Below are 25,728 nucleotides of genomic sequence, written 5' to 3' on the forward strand. Positions count from 1 at the left end.
TCATACACAATATTCAATCTAGATTCCAGTCCATGGGGGGATTTTTCCTAATAGGAATTCAGGGTCTAAACGTGTGTATATTTTGGCTCTTCTGTAAATCTAATGTTGTGATTTTTATATTTGTTTCGTTTTGTCTGTGAACTGAATAATTTATACAAGTACACACTCCATTGAGAAACGTTTTGTTTTTTGCTCGTTTGTATCGTCTGTGTATAACAAGTAAATAAATCTGGTAAAACGCTATGGTGTTTGAAAGCAGTTTACAGTTTGAAAATAATTTATTATAGGTGATTACTTTTAAGGGTTAAGGAAGAATAGCCTGTTCCCACTCCAGGATGGGGCAGTCTGTTTAATGGGAATCACCTCCCATTTCCCACTTAAATTTGTTTTATAGCAGTACCAGTAATTACTTTTTCCTTCTTACTTACAAAGTACTTAGTTCCCTATGAGTCAAGTTTCACTTTGTTGCACTTTTTTTTTTCCCCAGGAAAACGTAGGCAGTTCCTCATCATAGCTATCTGATTTTCTCTGAAGTAGGAAATAATGCGAGCAGGAAAAGGAGGGTCTTAAATAAGGAGTTAAGAAAATTTCTTTCAATTTCACAGGCGGGAGGCTTTGGGCAAGAGTAGGGTGTGATTGAAATGCATGTCAAAATAGGCTGTTGACCACAGCTTTAGGCAGATGTCGAAAATCCCGATCTTTAAATACGAGGCCTTGGAGATGGGTGGCGAATCTGTAAATGCAAACACAGAATGGCCTACATTTCTTGAGTGGATTGTTTCGGGGGGATTGGGCGGGGCTGGAGCGGGATAAGGACTCATTGAACAAACTCGGAACGGTCGGTATTCAGGCACTGAGTTTAAAACTTGCTTTGGGAGGTATCTGGACGGTTACCGCTCCATCTCTTCTACAGTGGAATTCCTGGGCCAGCCCTACCCAAGCCAGATCCCTATCCCTTGAGAACGAATGCAGAAATGTGGATATCCCAGCGTGTGGGGTGTGGGGGGTGGGGGGTGGGGCGGGGAGGGGAGGGAGGTCCGCTGCGTCTCAGTCAAGGAGTCCGCAGAGCGCTGACTTTATTTCGTGCAGGAGCGATTTTTGTACTTTTGTCTCCAGAGAAAGGAGATCCAGGAAAGAGGTTGAAAATGGTTCAACATTCTTGCTTAGTCTGGGTCAGTCTCAGGTTATGGGACTAAACGTACCACCACCTAGAGATTGTCCCGTAACCCCTTTGCAATTTGAGAGATGCAAAGGGGCTTCAAAGTTCCAATTAAAATGAAAATTGAGAGGGGGGAGCAAACCCGATTTGCTGTCCCTGGGCAATTTCGCCACTAGACGGCGTTCCGCGGAGTTTTGTCTGCCACACCGAGAGGAGATGGCTGATTTTCCTTTGTGTTTCTTTCACCCTTCCCACACCTAAGACCTGAACGAGAGGACCAAAAGTACAAAACACGGTGCCTGTGTAGCCAGAGAAGTTGAGCAGTGTACTCTTGTAACACCCCACTGGGTCTGCGCTCCTGTGACCCGGCCGCCCAATGCCGCCGGGGAGGAGGCGCACAAGCGGTCAAGGTCCCGAGGGCGCGGGGTGCGGGGGCCGCGCTCGGCCCCGCCGCCCTCGGGCCACAGTCACGGCGAGCAAAGGAGCTGCTGTCATGTGTGGAAACGAAGCTCTCAGCAGCCGAGGATAGATTTCACAGGAACGTAGTGCCTTGTACCGAAAGACGCACTTTAGCTGCTATTAGGAAGTACTTCAAAAAATTGGGGAGGTCGTTTCCCTTGCAGCTTTGCCACCATCTCCACCATCTGCTGTGTGGACTGAGTCAGCGTGAGGTAAATTTGCAGCTCCGCGCTCCTCTCGGAGGCAGTGTGCTTTCGGGTCCCTTTCAAGCATGATCAGTTTTACTGGCTTTCAGTGTCTTGGGTGTCTAGTGAAGGGACACCGTCGCTGTGTCAGAGAAGCTGCTGCTGTTCCAAGGAAATCAGAGTTTGGATTTGGGAGGGCCTGTAGCAACCAAAGTTCGCGTCCCGGGTTAGATTTCGAGTTGCCTTTTCTCCGTGAGGGTAAGGGTCAGGCGAGGACGGAATCCTCCCCGCAACCTGCAGATATCCTCAGTTTTTAAAAGTGTGTTTTCAACGGTGTATTTTCTAAAAGAGGCAGGAAGAAAAAAGGCGAGCGTGCGGCGAGCACTGCATTCTGGCTCACGCCTTCCCGCCACTCACATTCCGCGCCATCTTAACTCACTTGCAACCACCCGCTCGGGGCCGAGTGCGGTCGCCTGCGGGCGCGGCTCTAGCCAGGGGAGCTGTGCCCTCGGTTGGTACCTCTCGTGGCGGACGCCGCGGGTCAGAGTAGACGAGAGGCGTGGCCAGAACGCGCTGCGGCCGCGGGCGGCCGGTGCGTGCTGCTTCGGCGGGCGAGGCTGCGCTTGGCCCGGGCCTAGCGCCGTCCGGGCGGGCGCCCTCGAGCCCAGGCCGGTGCGGGCGGGCGGGCGTCTGCAGGAGCTCGGCCGAGTGAGGCCGTGCGGGAGGCCTGCTCCCCGACGCTGAGCCTGGGCCGAGGCTTCCCTGCTTCGTCTGCGGGCCGGAGGCTGCACCCTGGCTGTCCTGTCCCAGTCCAGACAGGGATTCGGGGCGGAGGTCCAGGCTGGCAACCCGGGCCCAGCTGCAGGCCCGGAGCCCAGGAGGCTCGCTCTGTGCTCTCGGGAGTCCGTTCGAGCCAGGCCGAAACCTTGGCTGTGTCGGAGGGCGGCCTTTCCAGCTTGTAGCTCCTCGACCGCCACGGCCAGGCGAACGACTGGGATTTAGGGCCGACAGCCTTTTTAGGCCTAGCAGAAGCTTACTGATCAGTTTGTTTCCAAAGCCAGGTTGTTTCTGTGTCTTTAGGACTGACGTCACCCGAGCTCTTAAAATGCAGTAATTTAGGGGCTAGAGAGAACTTTCTGAACCCTCTTACCTCCTGCAGTTACATTTTCTTACAAATCCTACTGCTAAAACTCTCTGACCCACCGTTTTGGCGAAGTATTTATCTTTTTAGCACTGAGGCGTTCAAGGATGTTCTACCTTCTGTTGTGGGTGCAGGCTAGGAACAAAAGCCTTGTTGCCTAGAGGCCATTTATATTCCTGGAGAACTTAAAACGCTCTATAGCAATATTTGGGCAGCGTGTTTGTGTTCGTAACTGATTTTATAAAACGTTCGGCCTGTGCTCGGGTACAGCACTTTTTTGTGTGTGTATATTAGTTACTTTATCATGTAGGCATTTTAGCCATGGGGATAGGAAAAAAGTAGAACCTGTGTGAAAACAAACCAAAATAGGTCCTCCAAAGGAAAAGCAACTATTCTTATTTTTAGACAAAGTTACTTATGAGGAAGTCAGCATCTTTTTTTTTTTTTTTTTTTTAAGATTTTATTTTCAAGGAATCTCTACACCCAACCTGGGGCTCAAACTCACAACCCTGAGATCAAGAGTCTAATGCTCCATGGACTGAGTCAGCCAGGTGCCACAAAAGTCAGCATCTTTAATGACCAGTGATAAGAATTCAATTTAAAAAAATATTTACTTTGCTCTGCTGTGTGGGCAATTACTTGGCTAATTTTAATATTTGAAAGAATAAAATTTTAGTGTAAATCACTAAAATCAGGCTTTTAAAAGGTCAGCTGAGGCTTTTTAAGCAAGATGAGTCTACATGATTTATTTAAGTTACAATATGAATGCGAGATTTACGTTTGGACAATCAGATTTTCTTTTGCCAGAACAAGATAAGAGTCTCACAGGGAAGACCGAGACAAATTAGACAAGATTTCAGGCATTGCATTGTACTTGGTTTAATTCAGTTGCCTTGAGATTTGTGGGCCTTTCTGGTTCCCGTCTTCAGGTTGTTAAATCAGGTTGCAACATATTTAAAAATATATTCACTTGAAAGAAAACCCCACTGCTTTCACAATAAAGTAAACTTGATGGTGTACAAGTCACTGGTCGCATCTGAGCTGATTATATCCGCCTTGCATGTATTTTACACCCACAGTATGGTTTGCAGCAGTGTTCAAGGCATGGCGTGAAAAATTTGATTTGAATAGTTCCATTAAAGCAATGAAAAAAAACCCATGGCTTAATAGACCTTCTAGTGATAGCTCCCCCTCTTACTATGCTAACTCTGAAATAAATATGTAATCTAGTGTTAGGCACATGGCATTTAGAAGACCCTTGCTGGTAATATTTAATTTAATAAACATACTAACTGTGACATTATTAATGCAATGAAGCTTGTACCACAAGCTGATTCTTTCAGGTTGTTTGACCTATTACTTATCACTAGATTCCTTAAAACACATCTTGTGATTTATAACTTGAATTTTATATTAACATTATTTTGGATTTCAACTCTTTAAAAATATCTGCATGATGGCACTCATTTTATATACAAAGCGTTTATACTTGGGTGTCTTGGCATATCTTTTATGAGGAGGAAGAGGGAATTTAGGAGGGGTGAGCATCTCCACGGTTATGTCTCTGGTCATTTTAGACAATACAGTTACTTTGTTCTAATACTAGCAGGAAAAAAAAAAGAATATAAGATTAAGTTTTAGGGCAAGGGTTATACTGATTTCTTATATATTGGTTATATATATGTTTTATCATATGTATGTGATAATACTAAGTTTTAAGAAATGCCACATTAATTAAACTTTCTGGTTGAAAAATAAAACAAATCTTGCTTATATTAGGGTTAGTGCTTATATTAGATTTATTTAGGTTTCAGTTTAGTTCCTATCTTCACGTTAGCAAAAGTGTACTGGATGGGAAAAAGCCTTTTCATTACAATCTTATTTCAGGTTCCTAAAAAAAGAGAAAGTCAACAGTGTTGTTCTCAAACCACAGTATCTTCCTAGCTCACATTTCAACTTTCAAGATGTATTTGTCTTTTATTTTGTCATTCCTAGTATGAAAGGGAAGGCATTTTTCAATCTTAGGATAATTCAGAAGCAATTTTTTGGTTCTCAGTTAATTCAGTTTCATCTTAAAAGTTCAAATTTAGCAAAGCACATGTTCCCTTGTTCATGCCAAGTGTGATAAAAACTAGTCGAAAAATAAAACCATTGCAAACAAGTGGAGCACTGCACTTCACTGCATACTCTACAGGCCACATCATTTCTAGGTCTGATGTCACTGCCTGCTGGGCTGCCATTTGTGGGCACAAGTAAGTCTGCCTTTGAAAGTCGATAGAAGTCACGACCATTACAGACACATGTGCTTAAATTGTGTGTGTGTTTGAAACCTCCTCTTTGAATAGAATAGTGATATGCACACCCATGAACATTCAAACATTTGCTCTCTTCTATCAACAAAAGGTTATTCTCTTTAGTCTGGGGGGTGTTTGCCTTCCTCTGCATTGGAAGAGTTTCTTGGATTGTATCTAAAACATGAATTAGCAAAATCATCTCTCCCGTTTTGTAATACAGTTGAATTATAGACTACTTTGTGGAATTATAACTTTCTTAATAGTTTCATCTTTGTGTTTACAATATTGAGCTACCACATTTATGTTTTTAAACTTTAACATCCTTGAACTTCAGTTAATAAAATATGCATACATGTTATGTAGATTCAGTGTAGGCCATCTGCAATCAACAATGATATTTTACGAGAACTTTTCAGTTATCATAGTGGTTTCTATTTTGAATAGCTTTTGCTCAAGTGGAAATTTACTAAAGACCAAACCATTATTTCCAATTAAAAATGTTTCAAAGGTGGCTAGTACTTTTATAAATTGCTATGTTTTTTAATTTAAAGTTTATGATTTTGGATATAATTTTACCAAATAATAGCAATGTTTACTATTCAGTACCTTCTTTTGAGAAGCTATAATGAGGACTTATTCCTTTCACAGTTTACTTACCACTGAATGCTATATATTTTGTTCCAATAAAATCTTTTTTTTCTACCTCTGTCTTAATTTGCTATATATTTTTTAAAAAATTGACTGTGTTCTAAATAATCCTTAGAGCTCACTCACCTTTGGGATTCACTCTCTTAATTTATGCTCACATTCTGCTTTGTTCCTGTGGAGAAAGTCAAAGAAACATACTGACTTCCTCCTCAACAAATTTGTTCTTTCCTCCTCCAACTCTGCTGTCTTTCTGACACTCATTTTGCCCTTGTTGACTCTCTTGCCAACAACTTTTTTTTAACCTCCTCTTTTTTTTTTTTTTTTCTCATGCTACCACACTGAACCTGAATCTTTATAAAATCTCTGCCTGATTCATCAGTTTGTTTATTTCAGGTCAGAATTTTTATGCTTTCCCCAAAAGCAATTGTATAATTTTCAGGGCAAACATCAGATACGATATGTCTTTCTATTTAACCTCTCCCACATTGTTTTTTAAGATTTTGTGTTTTTTTCCCCTGTATACTTCTATAATCCTTTCATCTCTCGACATTCACTTTATTATCTTTTTTTGTGTGTGTTTGTGAAGGGCCAACTTAATATTTTTGTCTCTTATTGGTATTTCTGTGTTCTTCTTCTTTACCCCTAACATTTTTAGCTCTGCGAGGCACTCCATTTACCCCCGCTCTCTTTTGTACTTGGGACCCATCTTTCAATGCTTTCTTTGATCCTTTTCAGTTCAGCTTCCTCATTTGCACAGACATTAAAATCTTTCTTATTACATTTGTCAGTGTGCTCTTGACTGAATGTAATGGCCTTATTACAGACTAATCTTCATTCTTTTAGCTGTTTAAAGTCATAATTAGCCCTTCGGGTGATTCAGAACCACTGATTCTGCAAGTCCTTCACTTTCCCCCCCTTCTTCCAGCTTTTTCATGGGTCTCTCTGCTTATTTATCTATGCATTTACAGGTTTCTATAGGATTGTTTGCCCAGGGTGTGTCCTCATATTCTTCTAAGAAAACTTGGTATACATGTGCTAGGGAAGAACGGGGTGGGAGAAAGATCTGGTACCAGTTTTCTTAATATGTATCTTCCACCCACTGCCTAATAGCTTTACCTATTGAATGGTTTCTTATTTTTTTTGTAGCCCGATACATTTTACTTGACATTCTGAATTTTTCTATTATCCTTCCTTGAACCTTCTGATACTGACACATGTTCTCCTTGCTCTTAAGTTTAGCATGATGAAGATTAAAATGAATTTTTTAAAAGTTAACTTTTCTTAGTTAATGTTAGCTTAACCCCTTAAGGAGATTGCAATATGAAGTATATATGCCAACACCATTAGGAAGGAATTTTTTTTAATGGCTATGCAATCGTGTGTACTATACCTTATTAATGACATCATTATTAGCCCTTTCTCTACATAGCTTCAAAAAATAAAGTTCCAAACCTAGGAGATTCCAAACCTAGCAGATATCAGATCCTGAGAAACAGTTCTACTTGCATCACTACTTCTTTAGGAAACTCTTTGTTTCTGAGTTTAAAATTACACAGATTTTAAATTTCATTTTCAATTCTTTCTGCTCTACAGCAAATGTGTGTGTGTGTGTATGTGTGTGCATGTGAGTGTGAGTGTGTGCGTGTGCGTGCGTGCGCGCGCGCGCGTGTGTGTATACAACACCATGATGCGTTGGGAGAATAAGAATATAAACTCAATAAAAGCAAGTGGAGAATTATGGACATTCCTTGCACACACAGTGCTGCCCTAGGTACCGTCATGATTGTGTGCTTTGTGAGGACCTCCCGTTGGAACCTGAAAAAATACCCTTTTAACAATCTCTTATCTATGAAAATAATTCTCTACTTCTAAGCACTAGAATCAAGAGCTTTTACATTTATCACTTAATTTGCACACAGTATAATTTCCACTTGAGTAAGAAATTGGTGAAAATGCCACCACGTCAAAGAAATGTTCATGTAATATGACCGAAAACTCCGGGTTGGTGCCATGGCAATTTAGTATGTAACATACCTGCATTAAATTTATTTTGAAAATCTAAGTCTCAAAGGAACCTGACTCCCAAGTTTTAGCAGAAAACGCTGGAGACAAATAAGACACTTTATTTCTATGATCTTCAATATAACCACTTGTAAGATGAAATTATAAACCAAATCTTTCAGGTATCTTTCAGCTTTAAAGAACTTTGTGGACCTCTGAGTTTCTCTGCAGTTTGAATTCAAATGTTTTGAGTTAGGGTAGGCTTTCAAAGTTTTTAATTGAAACACACAGTGATAAATAAACACACACACACACACACACACACACACAGGTTTCACAAAATATTTACCTTTACCACATTTGATGCACTCTGGTGGTTTTTTTCTTTTGTTTAATTTCATTCTGGTTATGACCTAGTAAGTTTATTTCAGGATTCTCTGATGGGCAGTGCCTCAAAGTGAGAAACATTGTCACAGTGGTGATGTTAACTAGACTAGCATAGAATGTCATCAGTTTACTGTTGTATCTCTGTGTTTTAATATTTATTTTCTGAAATGGCAGACTATACATCTTAGCAAACTAGAGTGCGTCACTTTTTATTTTATAACCTACTTGAAGGTATGGCATGAAAATATAAGATTGAGAGACTGTCCCTTACAATGTTCTTTCCATTATGATCTGCACATTTAAAAAAAATCTTTAAATTCTGTCTCTTTGAGATTGCTAATTTTAAGACTTAACCTAATTTATATTTTTTGGGCATTTCATATTATTTTCTCTTTCTTTTAAAAAAAATTTAAAAAAGATTTTATTTGTAGGGGTGCCTGGGTAGCTCAGTTGGTTAAGTGTCTGACTCTTGATTTTAGCTCAGGTCATGATCTCATGGTTCCTGGGGTTGAGCCTCCATCAGGCTATGTGCTGACAGCATGGAGCCTGCTTGTGATTCCCTGCCCCCCCCTTCCCTCACTAGAGTGTGCAAGAGTGCTCTCTCTCTCAAAATAAATAAATAAACATTAAAAAAGATTTTATTTTTAAGTAATCTCTATACCCAATGTAGGGCTCAAACTTACAATCCTGAGATCAAAAGTTGCTTGGTCTACCCACTAGGCCAGCCAGGCACCCCTCATTCTTTTTTTCTTTCATGCATACACTCATGCTTCAAGTGTACTGATTTATTGGAATTAGGGTCACTTCTAGTCTTGGAGATAAGCAGGTGCGTACTTGCTGTTGTGGTTCCTTGCATGAATTGCTTCTTTCCCTCTCTTGACACTAAGGCACAGCTGGAAAGGGGCAAAAGAGGATAGCAACAGCTCTTATAGCCTTTAGGTCAGTGGCTTCACATTAGAATCACCAAGGGAGCTTTTAAAAATTAAAAGTTTTTAATGCTCAGATTCACACTCCATCCCAAATAAGTAAGAATGTATTTGGTAGTGAGAGCCAGGCATCAGTACTTTTTAAAGATTGCTGTGTGATTACAACATGCAGCAAAATCTGGGATAGGGGTGTCTGGGTGGCGCAGTCCGTTAAGCATCTGACTTCAGCTCAGGTCATGATCTCACGGGTCCGTGGGTTTGAGCCCCGAATGGGGCTCTGCACCGATAGCTTAGAGCCTGCTTTGGATTCTGTGTCTCCTTCTCTGTCTGCCCCTCCCCTTCTCGTGCTCTCACTCTCAAAAATAAATAAAAAAATAAACATTAAAAAAAGTAAAAAAAATCTGGGAACCACTCCCCTAGGTTTTTTGTTTGTTTGACTTTTGTTGTTGTTTTTGTAATGAGAAAAAAAAAAGGCAGAGGGTTTGTTTGTTTTTCAGTTTCCTGGCTATTAACCATGGTGGCAAACTATCTATTCATTAAAATTTTGTGCCTAGGAACTCTGGTAATGGCAACTTTCTTAAAAATAAGTACATGGATTTGAAAATAACTATTTTCAAATAACTTTCCATTTTTAAAAAACATTGTGACGGTATGGTCATGTTTTAGAACAAGCAGTTTATGCCCTTGACTATAAGAGAAAAGCGACCTGAAGAACACTGTCTTCTTACTTTCTGTATAGAACAAGCATTTGTATTCCTCCTCCAGCTTAATTATGATTAAAACATGGTGATTTGTACTGTCTCTGGAGACTCTATAGTCATCCATAAGGTAGCCTTTATCTAGAGAGACTGAAATTGGAAGGTTGTCCGGAAGCATTGCATATTTGACATCTGATATCATTCTCAAAACAATAAATGCCAGAGTATTCAGAATAGTCCTAATTCCACGGAATAAATACAGAATTATAAGGTGGGAATTCAGTTTAGCAATGCCAGCCATATATCATATTTCAATTCAGATATGGAGGGATTACCTCCAAAATGTATCAGATGGAAAGATTTCTTCCCCTTAATATAGGCCAGATATAAGCAGCTTACTTACTCAGATAGTCCATGGCAACCTCCCAAGTCATTCATTTTTAAGTGGTTACATCCATTTGAGTCATGATATGAACATCACCCATCAAAACTGAGTCACAATTAATTTGTGTATTTGAGAGTTTGTTGTATTAAGCATATTGCAATAGAAATATCGTAGAAACTTTGCATTTTGTTTCGTTTAAATTCGGGATCCACTAAAGTGTGGAGAGTTATTATTTGCTATTATTATCCCTAAGAACAATCAGTTAGCATAAATTGATCTGCGCTTGTGTTTTACATAATATTTACATATAGAAACATTTTACCATAACTAGAGGATAGGATGAAGTGAGATCTGTTTATTTGCTGAGAAACATCACTTAGAATGCAAAAATTCACCAGCTCTAGGAATCAAAATGGTTAAAGCTTGAAAGGTTAAAAGGAAAAACCTTGGATAAATGTATTTGAGGATTTGCTGAGCTTAAAATTGATGGAGTATTTGTCGCATGGAAACAATTCAGCTTGTCCAGTCTTCAGAAATTTCCAAGTTCTGGGATTTAAAAATAAAAGAGAAACAACAAGAAGAAAAGTTAAAGTTATTGATTCTCCTTATTTTTACACTGCCTACTACCCACCTCTCCAAATGCAATATTTCATCTGTGCTGGAATTAAGTATTTATTAATGTTCAAGAAACTAGGCAGTCATCTGACCATGGCTTATTATAGCTCACTCCTAAATTTAGAAGTGTTCCCAGATTGAAAAATGGTAAAGGGAATGGAGAACAAATGCACAGTTTTTAGTTTACTCCTTGTTTTAAATTTTACATATTTTTTGAAACTAGATTTCATGATCCTTCCTAATCGTGCTGTGTTAAGCCTTTTAAGAGAGTGAAGTAAGATTGTGTTAGAATTCTCTGAGGTCTGTAAGTTTTATTTGTATAAGTTATACCTCTTTTGTTTGTCCAATTAGCATACTTTCTAGATGGTAGTCAATTTTTAACAAAATCAGACGTTTCCTATTTCCGAATTATCTGTGTGAATTGCTTCTCACTTGCTTCCATCTGCCAATCTTTTGATTACTTTTACTCCTTATTTTTACTGGATAACAAAAAAGGGAAGTTTATGGTAAAAATGAAATCTGTTTATCAGTGAATGCAATTTGGCAGGAAGGAGGATACAAATATTTCTAAAATGAAATCTTTAGACTAATGGATTTAATTTATCCTTGCTCTTTTTGCAGTCTTAAAGTACAATTAAATGAAAGGTTTTAGTTTATTTCCATTGCAAACTGAAAACAGCATTATAGTTATTCATTTCATATAAATCTTAGTGACTATGGACTTAGCAAGGTGAACAAAGATAGGAATTCCTGACCCAAACCTTAGAATTTCCCTGCCATTGTTCTGAAAGCCTCCCAGATAGATCTCAAAAGTGATTGTTTGATCACTTCTCTTTCTTCCTGCGGATTGAAGGTTGAGAGAAGAGTAGTGATGGGCAGTGGTATCCCCCCATTTCATTCCCTGTGTAGGATTATTGTAGTTTAGATGAATTTCTTTTCTCTCATACTCCTCTGTTGCATTCACAGCTTTGAGGAGTGAAAAGACACTCCTCTTTGCAGAAAGATTGGGGATTCTTTTTTTTTTTTTTAATTTTTAATGTTTATTATGAGAGAGAGAGAAAGAGAGCAGGGGAGGGGCAGAGAGAAAAGGAGACATAGAATCTAAAGCAGGCTCCAGGCTCTGAGCCGTCAGCACAGAGCCCTACGTGGGGCTCAAACTCAGGAACTGAGTGGTGAGATCATGACCTGAGCCAAAGTCAGACTCAACCGACTGAGCCACCCAGGTGCCCCTGGGGATTCTTTATCTAGATAAACTGAGGTAACAAGAACTTTCTCTTTTGATCTGATTATTTTAATTTACCAAGGCTTTGTTGAGATTGCTGCCTTTAATTAAGGTTTATAGAAGGCACCATGGAGACTGTAGGATGAATTCGGTATGGATTCTTGGTGATTTATGAAAAGACTGTATTACAAGGTAAAAAGTAGTGAGGATGAATTCTAGAAGGGAAGCATGGGTAAAATCCTTTGGGACCATAGGGGCGGTGTGATTACACCTAGCCGAGGGAATCATGGAAGGCTTTATGAATGTGATACTTGTTGAGCCTGGACTTGCAGAGGCGTTTGAACGGGATTAAAAAAAAAAAAAAAGCATAAGCGAAGTCTGGGAGGTAGAGAAGCAGAGGTCTGCTGGCAAAGTTTTATGCTTGGGAAATGGAGCGTGTAGAGGAGGCAATGGGAAGGTAAGTACAGAAAGGCTGGGTACCAAGTAATGGGACACTTTGAGTGGTAGGTTTAGACAGACTGGGCCTCTGATTAAATGGAAATAACTCAATCTGATTAAATATAACTGACTTTTACTATGAATTCCATTAGAAGAAACCATATGTACTGTTGTGCAACTTATATTTTTTATTTAACATTATACTTAGGCTATATTTCTAACTCAGAACATATTTATCTTATTCTTTTTAACATCTTTACTGTTAACGTTGTATGGATAAACTACAGCTAATTTAACTAGTCCTACAAATGTACATATAGTTGTTTATAGGTTTTTGCTATTGTAAAAAAATGCTACATTGTACATTTCTCTCTGTATACTTGTGTTAGATGTCTATTGGATAAGTTCCTAAAAGTGGAATTTCTGGGCTAAAGGCTGTATCAATTTACAGTTACTCTATAAGTATATGAGAATTTGTTTCCTCACCCTCTTACCGGTTCCAACTGTGTCAGTCTTGACATAATTAAAAGTTTGATCGTATTGATGAAATTAGAAATTGGCATCTAAAATAGGAAGGTATCCACTAACTAGAAAACATATCCTGTGGTATGGGATGGTGTGACAGTATAAGAAAACTTATAGGAATAACGTTACATGCCTTTCTAGATTGTTAAGTTTTAAAGATTTGGGAGGAATACATGTTATTTTCGTTTTAAAACTAGCTGAAAAATGTGAAGATAGAATGTAGAATTCATATGATTTTTATTAATAAAATGAACATTTTTTCTGTTTCATTATTAAATATTGTTTGTGATAGCACTTTGCATTATTGGGAAGTGCTATACAAATTTTATTACTGTGTTAGCCAACAACCTATTACAAGACATAAAATCTTTCTTCATTGTTCAACAAAACCATCAATATATAAGAAAAAAGGAATGTCAAACTATTCCTTAAATATTTATTAAAATGTTCTGATAGAATTGTCACATACACAAATCAAAAAGCATTGTAAAGTAGAATTTAGTTAATACCTATTTCTCTTTTTTCTGTTCAGGCTGTGAGCAAGTTATTGCCTTAAACAACTTTAACTTATTTCTTATACATTTTGCTTTTAATACAAAGGTCACTCTTTTGGAAGCACCTGGGCATCTCAGTTGGTTAAGTGACCGACCTCAGCTCAGGTCATGATCTCATGGTTCGTGAGTTCGAGTCCCACATAGGGCTCTCTGCAGTCAGTGCAGAGCCCGCTTCAGATCATCTGTCTCCTCTTTCTCTGCCCCTCCACCGATCACACTCTCCCCGTCTCTCTCAAAAATAAATAAACATTAAAAAAGCCACTTTTTTAAACTGGCAGACATCAGTTTTTTGTTTTTTTTTGTTTTATATTTTTTATAGTTCACATAATCTGCACTACTTTCTTGACTGGTAGATGAACTGAAGGGAACAGAGGCTAATTCATATTTAAGATAACACATCCAATGGAAAGAAGCACTAACAAAAAATTCATTACTTTTCAGTCTGTTTCCTTAGAAGGACTATGGTCTTCATATTTTAAAAATATTTAGTAACAGAATTGCTTTTCAAAATGCACTGATATGCAGAATACGAAACATGTAATTGTGGGAGGGCTCTGTTGAAGCAGGGTGGACCTGTGGACTTCTGGTCACCAGGCCTCTCTCCCTTAGTTCCCCCAGTGACTCCTAAGGTGCCTCCAACAATATCTAGGTTGTGGGGAACACAGTTTAGGAACAATAGTCTTCTAGGAGATTTTGGTGTCCCTGATTTTTAGGAAACACCAGGTGAAAACCCCAGTTTGCACCATAAGTTACTCCATACTCTTCCACTTTATTCTTGGAAGACATGACATCCTGAATTTGATATATTAAATTCTTAAGGCCCGAAGTTTTAGGTTTCAGGTGTCTTGGCTGAAGCAGGCAGGTATTTGAACTTCAGTTTTTCATATTGTTTATTGATTTCTATGAGCTGGAGAGCATAATAATACATTAAGCTACCTCTGTGACCTCAAAAAAACTTCTCTGTTGTGATTCATTGATCTTTTCTTTATGGATGTCTTCTAAAACATGAGTCTTGAGGCAAAGTTTAGGGCTAGATGTCTTGGGGTCTGCTCCTGACCTCTAGGATCTCCTAAACCAAGATAGTTATTCTGGTGGAAAAGTTAAAAGATAACTCATTAAATTTTATGATAACATTCTCTTTTATAATAATCATGTATTTCTGAGGTATGTTAAATAAGCTTTGATGATTGGCTCATTGATTCATTCCTGTAGATTTACTCTAGAAATTCTGCCTTAAATATTGCGTTATAATAATACCACATTTTTATCAACATGCTGCATATAAATCTGGCCACGTAGCAGGAGAGCGATGACATGTGGCAGATGACTGAAGTCACTAATGCCAGTGCTGTGCATTAAAACTTGTGACTAAATCCAAAAGGAGATTGGAGATGCCATAAAATGCTCCTATTGACATTCAAAAACTTTCTTCATGAAGTATGAACCTAGATTGAATTGAAAAGATGGTAACTTTACAGAGATTTACTTTTCTTTTAATTTTTTGCTCAACATGTTTAAATAAATACTTTAAAATATTGTAGTAGTTGGGGCTCCTGGGTGGCTCAGCCGGTTAAGCGTCCAGCTCTTTGTTTCTGCTCAGGTCGCAAGCTCAGGTTTCATGACATGGAGCCCTATGCACGGCTGACAGTGCAGATCCTGTTTGGGATTCTCTCTCCCTCTCTCTCTGCCCCTCCATCCCTCAGACATGCTCTCTCTCTCTCTCCTCTCTCTCTCTCAAAATAAATAAATGAACTTAAAAAAATCATCGTAGTAGTTAACAGTGATGAGCAGAAGACTGTGTATGTTCTGGGAATGTTCTGGATAATCCTCAGTGTAAAAGTGGACATGTCCATGAAATCAGTTCTCTTACTTAATGTCATATTTTGCAAAGGTATTACATTAACTCTGTTAACTTCTGGATTTAATTGGAGTTTTAGGAAAACATTCTTTTCACCTGTGACTAATGAATGGCTAAGAGAAAATTGGTTATTCTGCCTCTTCTGGTGATGTTCGTAGCTTTTTTAGTTCCAGTCAGCATCACTGAGTCTTCTGACCATTTAACTGTCATTTTTCTTAAAGGAAATATTTACAGAATGCTAATATACTATTAAGTGAACAAGTAATACAATATGTGATAATTTTTTGCACTCTTTCCACAGTGCGTAAAATTTTAATACAAACTTAGTGTATACTTGATAACAATTTACATGTTTATTTTACCATCTGGTAAATGTGTAAACGATATTTTGAGAAGCACATTTCATATTCACTTTAACAACTTATCCTTGACAATATGTGCCCTATCTTATGTATCGACTGGGAAGGATCTTGGAAAATTTTTAAAAAGATGAATCCAGGAAAAAAAAAAACACCATTCATGTCCTAGTTTGTTTGTTTTAAAAATATTATGGAGATTTAAGAGTTAGTTTTTAGTACCAAACCCAGGCATTGCGTTGTTTGCTGACTTTTACCAGACATCCTGCTAATTAGGGTAGAATAATCAGAGCAGCTTCCAAACATTATATCATGTACATCAAATCAGGTTTCCTACGAACACTATGGGCCACATAGGTAGCAGTAATAAAATAAATATGGTTCTGTGTGTTGTGTAACAGCATCACATCTTCTCAGAGTGTTTGGCTTGCTCTCGCATGTGTCTAAATATGGGAAGATTATTTTTTTTTCCAGTGTGTTGCAATGAACCTCAAGTGGATAGCTTTTATCGAATACTTTAACAGCATTTATGACACTTTGGCCTTCTGCCTTTTTTATTTCATTCTCTCTGCTTATTGTTCTCACTGGAATAAATCTCAGGGACTTCACACAAAACAAGCAAATAGATAATTTCCTATTTAGTTTTGTTTTAATGCACTCTTTCTTAGCTGGTAATAATCTAGGAATCTTTGTAAAATTTCATGGACTACCTCTGCATATTAATTGCCATTTGTGTATCTATAATGAAGAGGTTTGGTAAGCAAATTGCAAATATTGACTTTAACAAATATATTCCTCATCACAAAATCTTTGATTTGAAGTCAGGATCAACCTCAAAGCCATATATTTTTTTCTTAAAAAAAATTTTTTTTAATGTTTATTTATTTTTGAGACAATGTGAGAGACAGAGTGCAGGCAGCGGAGGGGCAGACAGAACGAGACACAGAATCTGAAGTGGGCTTCAGGCTCTGAGCGGTCAAGCCCAGAGCCGGACGCGGGGCTCGAACCCACGAACCGTGAGATCATGACCTGAGCCGAAGTCTAACGCTTAACCGACTGAGCCATTCAGGTGCTCCATATTTTTTTTTTTACTGGATTTAGAAATTAAAGTACAGGTGTATCTTAAAAATGTTTCTGTAAATGTATCAAATCACCGGTTACTTTTTAAAAAAATTTATTTATTTATTTATTTATTTATTGTGTGTGAGAGAGAGAGAGGGAGATAGGGAGAGAGAGAGAGCTCGTGAGCAAGGCAGGGGCAGAAAGAGAGAGGGAGAGAGAGAGAACCCAAGCAGGATCTGCGCTGTCAGCACAGAGCCCGATGTGGGCTCAGTCTCACGAACCTGGAGATCATGACCTGAGCCAAAATCAAGAGTCGGAGGCTTAATGGACTGGGCAACCCAAGTGCCCCAACTTTTTAGTTTATTCTAAATTACATTTTAAACTTAAGTCAGTTGTCCTTATCATTTGTTTCCCAACAGAATGTGTATCTCACTGTTACGATTATATAACATAATTCTGAGAAATATTGTCTGTGCCTGTCTTTATTTACAGCTGTGATGTTAAGCTACATTGTTCCTGATGCTTTATAAGGCTTATAACCTACTCTTTATAACAATCCTGCCAGGTGGGCACTGGCTTCCAGATAAAGAAATTGCACAAAAAGTTTAAGTTATCTTTCCAATGGGTATACAACTAGTAAATGTTAGAGTAAGAATTTAACCTCAGATTTGCCTTGCCGGAGACCCATGCTCTCTTTAACACATTATTGTCTTAAGCTTTTAATTAGGAGGACACAGAACCCACTTTTATTGAAGTATTTGAAAGTCCACCATAGTGTCATTGGAAGGATGAAAATTCTTGGTACAGGTGTGGGATGGTAGGTGTGGAGATTGGGAAGAGAGGAAAGAAATGGAGATGACCTTGCAGAATCCAGCCAGCACTTTGATTTTATAGGTCTAAAATCTGTTTCTGTTGAAATTATTATATATGCCTCCAACCCTTACCTCAAACTAATGTACTTGGACTTTGTTATAAAATGGATTAGAAATTCAAATGAAGTATTCAAGAATCAACTAATATTCAGATTTAAAAAAAAACAAGCAAAAATAGTATCTCAGACACCATGGCAACTCTGGAAGAAAGCTGATTTTTTTTTTTTTTTTTTGGAAATGCCACAAGTGTTAAATTGATAATAATGATAACAAATATTTATTGAATGCTTTATGACATTTTCCTAAGATGTTGTTAAATGTATATTAACTAATTTAATTCTCATAACAATCTTATGAGATAGAGACTATTATTCCCATTTTCCAGATGAAGGATTGAGATGTTAAGTACCTTGTCTAGGAACACAAAATAGTAATTGAATCAGCATTTGAACTCAGGCAATCTGGTTTCAGAGAAATGACTATTATTAACAATAGTATTAAGATAAATGAGATGTTAACTGATTTCTGTCAAGACTGGTACTACAGACAGCAGTGTGAAGAAAAACATTGAATGAAGTAGGAGTTACCAAGTCAAGAAAGAAACGAAATCTGCAGTGGATCTTTTAGAACTTTAGTTTACTTACGGATGGAAATACGAACAAAACAAATGGACAATTTACATTTTTCAAAAAAGAATTAGGACTTTATTTCAGGTATACAATAATCATTATTTTTTCCGAATGGAATAATAGGAGAGTATGTTGCTTGTGAGTCTGCCAAATATTTCCCCTTTATTGTTCTTTAGTGGTTCTTTATAGTTTCTAATAAGTAGAATTAAAAACAGTTTAAGCTATGTGACCTTATTTTATAAATCACTAACTGAAAGAGCTTCCACTTTCATTCATCAGTGGTGTTTTTGTTATATAACTTCCTTTGTACTACTGAATAAAACTATATCTGGTAAAATAAAGTTATTATTTTGAATTAGAAAGAAGCATTTTCACCAATAAAATTGCACATTTTTAAAGACAAGACAATATTTGTAGAATTTATTAGAAGCTTGTTAAATTCATGCAGAATCATCTAGTCCCTCATTTGGCCAATAGTAAAGGCCAGAATTTTGAATGAGATTACTAAATGAAAAGTTTCAATACTACTTTGATGTTTTACTGAAATACAAGATCTACTAAAATACTTGTACAGAACACATAGTAGGCCTAATCATTGGGGTATTTAAACTTAGAGAGTAAGATTTTTTTTTTTTTTTGGTAACAGTTTTTGTTCTAAAGTTGGAAATCCTCTATTTTATTTTTTAGTATTATTATTATTTTAGATTTTTAAATTTTAATTAAATCCAAGTTAGTTAACATATAGTGTAATAATGATTTCAGGAGGAGAATTTAGTGATTTATCACTTACATATAACACCCAGTGCCCATTCCAACAAGTGCCCTCCTTAATGCCCATCTCCCATTTAGCCCAACCCCCCACCAAACACCCCTCCAGCAACCCTCAGTTTTTTCTCTGTATTTAAGGATCTCTTATGGTTTGCCTCCCTCTCAGTTTTTATCTTATTTTTCTTCCCTTCCCCTATGTACATCTGTTTTGTTTCTTAAATTCCACATGAATGAAAGCATATGATACTTGTTTTTCTCTGACTGACTACTTTTGCTTGGCATAACACATTCTAGTTTTGTCCACATTGTTGCAAATGGAAAGATTTCATTCTTTTTTTAATCACTGAGTAATATTCCATTGTGATACACACACACACACACACACACACACACACACACACACACACACACAAATGTATCACTTCCTCTTCATCCATTCGTTGGTCAATGGGCATTTGGGCTCTTTCCCTAATTTGGCTATTGTTGATACCACTGCCATAAACATTGGGGTGCATGTGCCCCTTCAAATCAGCATTTTTGTATCCTTTGGATAAATATTTAGTAGTGCAATTTCTGGGTTGTAGGGAGGTTCTACTGTTAATTTTTTGAGGTACCTCCATACTGTTTTCCAGAGTGGCTGCACCAGTTTGCATTCCCACCAATACTGCAAGGGTGTTCCCCTTTCTCTGCATCCTCACCAACATCTATTGTTGCCTGAATTGTTCATTTTAGCCACTCTGACAGGTGTGAGGTGGTATCTCATTGTGGTTTTGATTTGTATTTTCCTGATGATGAGTGATATTGAGCATCTTTTCATGTGTCTGGTAGCCATGTGGATGTCTTCTTTGGAAAAGTATCTGTTCATGTCTTCTGCCCATTTCTTCACTGGATTATTTGTTTTTTTGGGTGTTGAGTTTGATAAGTTCTTTATAGATTTTGGATACTAACCCTTTATCTGATATGTCATTTGCAAATATCTTCTCCCATTCTGTTGGTTTCCTTTTAGTTTTGTTGATGTTTCCTTCACTGTGCAGAAGTTTTTTACCCTGATGAGGTCCCAGTAGTTCATTTTGCTTTTATTTCCCTGCCTCTGAAGACATGTCTAGTTAGAAGTTGCTGTGGCTGAGATCAAAGAAGTTGTTGCCTGTTTTCTCTTCTAGGATTTTGATGGTTTCCTTTCTTAAATTTAGTTCTTTCATCCATTTTGAGTTTATTTTTGTGTATGGTGTAAGAAAGTGGTCCAGGTTCATTCTTCTGCATGTCACTGTCCAGTTTTCCCAACACCATTTGGTGAAGAGACTGTCTTTTTTCCATTGGATATTCTTTTCTGCTTTGTCAAAGATTAGTTGGCCATACGTTTGTAAGTCCATTTCTGGATTCTCTATTCTATTCCATTGATCTATGTGTCTGTTTTTGTGCCTGTACCATCCTGTTTTGATGATTATAGCTTTGTAATACAGCTTGAAGTCCAGAATTGTGATGGCTCCAGCTTTGGTTTTCTCTCTCAACATTACTTTGGCTATTCGGCATATTATTTTTTCATTGTTTATTTATTTATTTTTGAGGAGTGGTAGAGAGAGAGAGGGAGAGAGAGAATCTCAAGCAGGCTCTGTGCTTCCAGCATAAAGCCCGATGTGGGACTCAATCCCACAATCCTGGGATCATGATCTGAGCTGAAATCAAGAGTCAGACTCTCAACTGACTGAGCCACCCAGTATTACAGAAATCCCCTATTTTAAATGCTTTGTATTGTTGTTGATTTCAAAATGTAAATCTACTTGTCTTTTTCTTAAAGTGGAGCAATTTCTACCAAAAAAGGAAACAAGACATGTAAAAAAGAAAAAAAATAATAACGATAGTATTTCTTTTTTACCTATATGGCTTATTTTGAGTTTCAGTTAAGTATTTCTATGTGCAAATTGAGAAATGTTCTTTTTCCTGTACTTTAAAAATGTTTGTTTGTGTACTTTTATGAATGGCCTTTTAGTTTGTGGTCTAAACTAAGCTGAATTCATTTCTATATCCATGATCTGAAGCCAGATCTTCATGCATTTTTTCCCCAGCAGAATTACTCCTGCTCCTCCAGTTCCAACAGTGTCCCTCTGTCCTAGATTTACATGGTTGGCCAAGGGCAAAACTGTAACCCTTGTTTTTGACTGCATTAGTCTCTCCATACTGTGTCTCTGCTTTATACTGCTTCTCTCTTATCTCAGTTACCTCACATCCTTTTGCTTTCTCCTGTCTGTTCAGATTTGCTTGAATATCCTACCAGTGACTTGGAATCATGGCTACCCATTAGAATCACCTGTCATTTGAAATGAAGAAAGGAAAGAATGGAAGGAAAAGAAGGAGAGAAAGGAGAGAAAGGGAAGGAAGGAAGGAAGGAAGGAAGGGAGGGAGGGAGGGAGGAAGGAAGGAAGGAAGGAAGGAAGGAAGGAAGGAAGGAAGGAAGGAAGGAAGGAAGGAAGGAAGGAAACAGATGGCCAGGTGAAAGTAAGAATCTCTGGACTGAATCTAGGGCATCAGTGTTTTTAAGAAGTGCTCCAGATAATTCTAATGATTAGCCAGGGCTGTGAACCATTAAGATAAATAATGAAATGCTTGCTTCAGGAATCAGCAGATAGGGTGAGAAGAAAATAGTTTGGGCCTGGAGCATTTCTGGTATCTTTAAGCTTACATTACATAGGTAATGCCTCCTTAGTTTTTTTTATAAGACTAACCAGGATATTGCTGGCAACCCAGGAAGGAGAGCCTGAGTAGAAAAGCGTATGTATTAAAAGCCTGTAGAGTTTGCTTTATCAGTGTTTATTATTTCCAAGTAGCTGACATTAAGAAAATAAGAGGTAAAATTTATCCATCCCCTTCCCCAAGAACCTGCATTGCTAATTCTCTTAATGTTTGGCATTTTGAATAACATTATTCTGACTTAATCTATTCCCACCTAGTATTCACAAGAATTTCAATACAGAATATCATGGGAATTGATGGTGGTTTTGATAGCTTATCTGTTATTCAAGTACATTCATATAAGAAAAAAAACAACCCATAACTGTTTTTGGATAAGTCAATAAATAATGTCCAGAGCTTGATTAAATCTGGTCACAAGCTCTGGCATTTAGATTGGGTGTTATCTGAAACTTGTATAGATTAATTGATTCTTTTCTTTTAAAGATCTTACATGGAGATGCACCATAGTGGATCAAATACTTTTAATTAACTCAAATGAAAGCAGTATCCAGCATCTACCGATGGTTTTGGAAATTGTTTTGCTGTTTGGTTGAACTAAGATTGTTCAGACTATTTGATGGAACTTGTTCATACTGATTCTTGAGGAATCAGCTCATTTGAGAAGTCTTTAAAGTCTATATTTGGGGTAAGTAAGATTTTTGTAGAGAAATGGATTTTATATTGGGGAAAGTAGGGTTTATCATTGGAAATGACTTCTGAGTTCTGTCAGTCACTTAATTTTGTTGAGCCACTATTTATCCACCAGCAATTTGGATATAATAATGATTGCCTTGTTATGCTTCAGAGGGATTTGGAGCTGGAAGATTTTGCTATAAACAAATTAAAATACTGTTGAGCCTTCAGTAAAGCTTTGTTGACATCTTTTAATAAAATGTGTTATGGGGGCGCCTCAGTGGCTCGTCAGTTGAATGTCCGACTCTTGATCTCAGCTCAGGTTTTGATCTCAGGGTCATGAGTTCAAGCCCCGCATTGAGCTCCATGCTGGGCATGGAGCCTACTTAAAAAAAATGTGTTAAAATTGTGAATTAGATAAATACACATTGCTAATATTATTAACAAATTAACAGTTACAAATGGTGTAGTGTGCTCCCACAGCACTTTGTACTTACTTTTGCTGTATCATGTGTCAGACTAGGACTGTATTTGTCTTTGTATTGAGTCTATTATAGACCTTGGCATATAAGAGATTAAATAAATATTTGCTCAGTGAGGTATTTTAAAAAATGTATCTAGGATGAAAATGTTAGTTACTTTAAAATCATTATATCACTTTTTTTTCTTTTTGGGGGGATACTATTAGAAAAGATAATTTTACTGTCTCTGAAAATACAAATATACATTTAAGAGGAGGTTTAGTACTTTTCAAAATTTGAATTGGATTGGGAAATGAATTAAATTAAGTCCGAGTGCCATGGTGGAGCACTGCATTTGCTGTTTATAATGGGCAAGCAATGAGGTACGGAGGGAGGGTCATGAGCTTTGTAGCTAAATTGACTGGGATTTGAATGTGCCACTTTCAAGATGGGTGATCTTGGGGAAATTTCTTAATGTCTCAGTTTCAATTTCCTTATCTATGAAATAAGCATAATAGTGCTTATGTCATCGACTCATGGTAATGATTAAGTAGACTCCTTAGTAAAGCATCTGATACAATGTCTGGACATGTTAGAGGCTGTGATAGCTGCTATGATAAGAGAAGTTAGCAAAAGGATTCTTTTCAGGTAGAAAATGATTTAAAGATGTGCTTTTCTTTTTCAGAGATAGACTTTTCAATTGAATATAAATTCCTGCCTTTTCACTTTTACTTTAATTCGCTGGAAGTTAATTTCCAAATTAAACATTATGAAAGATTGCATAGAGTATATTTTGCTCTTTGCTCCTAAGGGATCTTGTACTATCAGAGGATTACAAGGTGAAGCCAAGCTGGTGGCTTTCATTCTAGCCTCTGTTAGTCCCTGTCACCAAAATACCACACAATTTGGAGCATTTGCCAGTGTTGGCTCAAGAGAGGCCAATCGAGACACTAATAGATGCATTTTCTCCATGAGTACACCCTTGGATCACACATAGAATTCCTATTAACAGCAATGAGAGTTAAACTTGTAAATCCCTTATGCATTGATGGGAGAATAGACCTTTTAGTTTACTTAGCCATCTTCCAGTTATTTGGCACTTTCCCCATCCCTTGTGAGTTCTCCAACATTTTCATTAAAGGCTTTTCTATTTTCTATTCTGCTTCATTCAGTTTGGGTTGTAATTCACGTTGGCCTGATGCCTTGGCAGCAATGAATGATTCTAATTGCCTCACTATCTATCTAGTCTAGCCTAATCATAAAGCCTTTCAACTTTTCATTCAAGCTACCAGCAGTATCAACTTCATGGGTCACAAACTTCCCACTCATATCCTTTCATTGCATCCTCGCTGCTTACCTCTTATGTATTTAAGAGACTTTCGAGAGTTCATCATTATTTCATTCCTTTTCTGTTATACCATCTTATCCTTTTTGTAAAATTAAAGCAGCACTGCAGAAACCTAAGGGTGCAGGACGACTTTTGTCCAGACATTGTATCCGAAGAGCTCGATACCGTCGTTCTCATTTATTTTAGTTATTGCAAAGATTTAGAAACTAGAGAGAAAGTTTTAAGTATTCTTCCGTGTCTACTCTATTACTTCCTTAACTCCATTTCTGCTCCATTTCCTTGTTTACCTACTGAAATACACAGTTTTCTGATTATGAAGATAGATGTATTTTGAGAATCATAATGGTAAGCTAAAAACAAAGGTCCTGCTTTGAACTCATGTGGTTTTCTGGCAGGCAGGGAAGCTGCCCCAGTACTCTATATAGTATGGGTATACGGTTTTGATTCTGTGTGGCAGTGCTTACTTTGGAGACTTTATGGGAAACCGTCTCATATGGTAAAACAAACAAACAAACAAACAAACTGTGTGTGTGTATATATATATATACACACACACACACATATATGCATATATATATTTTTAATTTTTTTAAATGTTTATTTATTTTTGAGACAGAGAGAGACAAAGCATGATCAAGGGAGAGGCAGAGAGAGAGAGGGAGACACAGAATCCGAAGCAGGCTCCAGGCTCTGAGCTGTCAGCACAGAGCCCGACGTGGGGCTCGAACTCATGAGCCATGAGATTATGACCTGAGTTGAAGTCAGACGCTTGACTGACTGAGCCACCCAGGCACCCCAATATATATTTTTTAAATATATATTTTAAACAGTCCCGGGGCGCCTGGGTGGCTCAGTCGGTTAAGCGGCCGACTCCGGCTCAGGTCGTGATCTCGCGGTCGGTGAGTTCGAGCCCCGCGTCGGGCTCTGTGCTGACAGCTCAGAGCCTGGAGCCTGTTTCGGATTCTGTGTCTCCCTCTCTCTGACCCTCCCCCGTTCATGCTCTGTCTCTCTCTGTCTCAAAAATAAATAAACGTTAAAAAATATTAAAAAAAATATATTTTAAACAGTCCCAAAGGTTTAAAAGGAAAGGATTACACATTATTTGTCATGAACTGTTTTGCTTTTGTCTTCTCCCTCCTTTAAAAACAGTATTCAAAAAATTGAAAAAACATTTTATTTATTTATTTATTTATTTATTTATTTATTTATTTATTTATAATCTCTACACTCAATGTGGGGCTCATGACCCTGGGATCAAGAATCACATGCTCTTCTGATTGAGCCAGCCGGGTGCCCCCTAAATTAGAGAAATTTCAAATATTTCATAATGGTGTAACAAACTCCCATTTATTCATCCATTGATAGAGCTAGGGACCT

This window comes from Puma concolor, chromosome C1 (genome assembly GCF_028749965.1).
Source record: "Puma concolor isolate L17-30 chromosome C1, mPumCon1.1.hap2, whole genome shotgun sequence".
NCBI classification, from domain to species: Eukaryota; Metazoa; Chordata; class Mammalia; order Carnivora; family Felidae; genus Puma; species Puma concolor.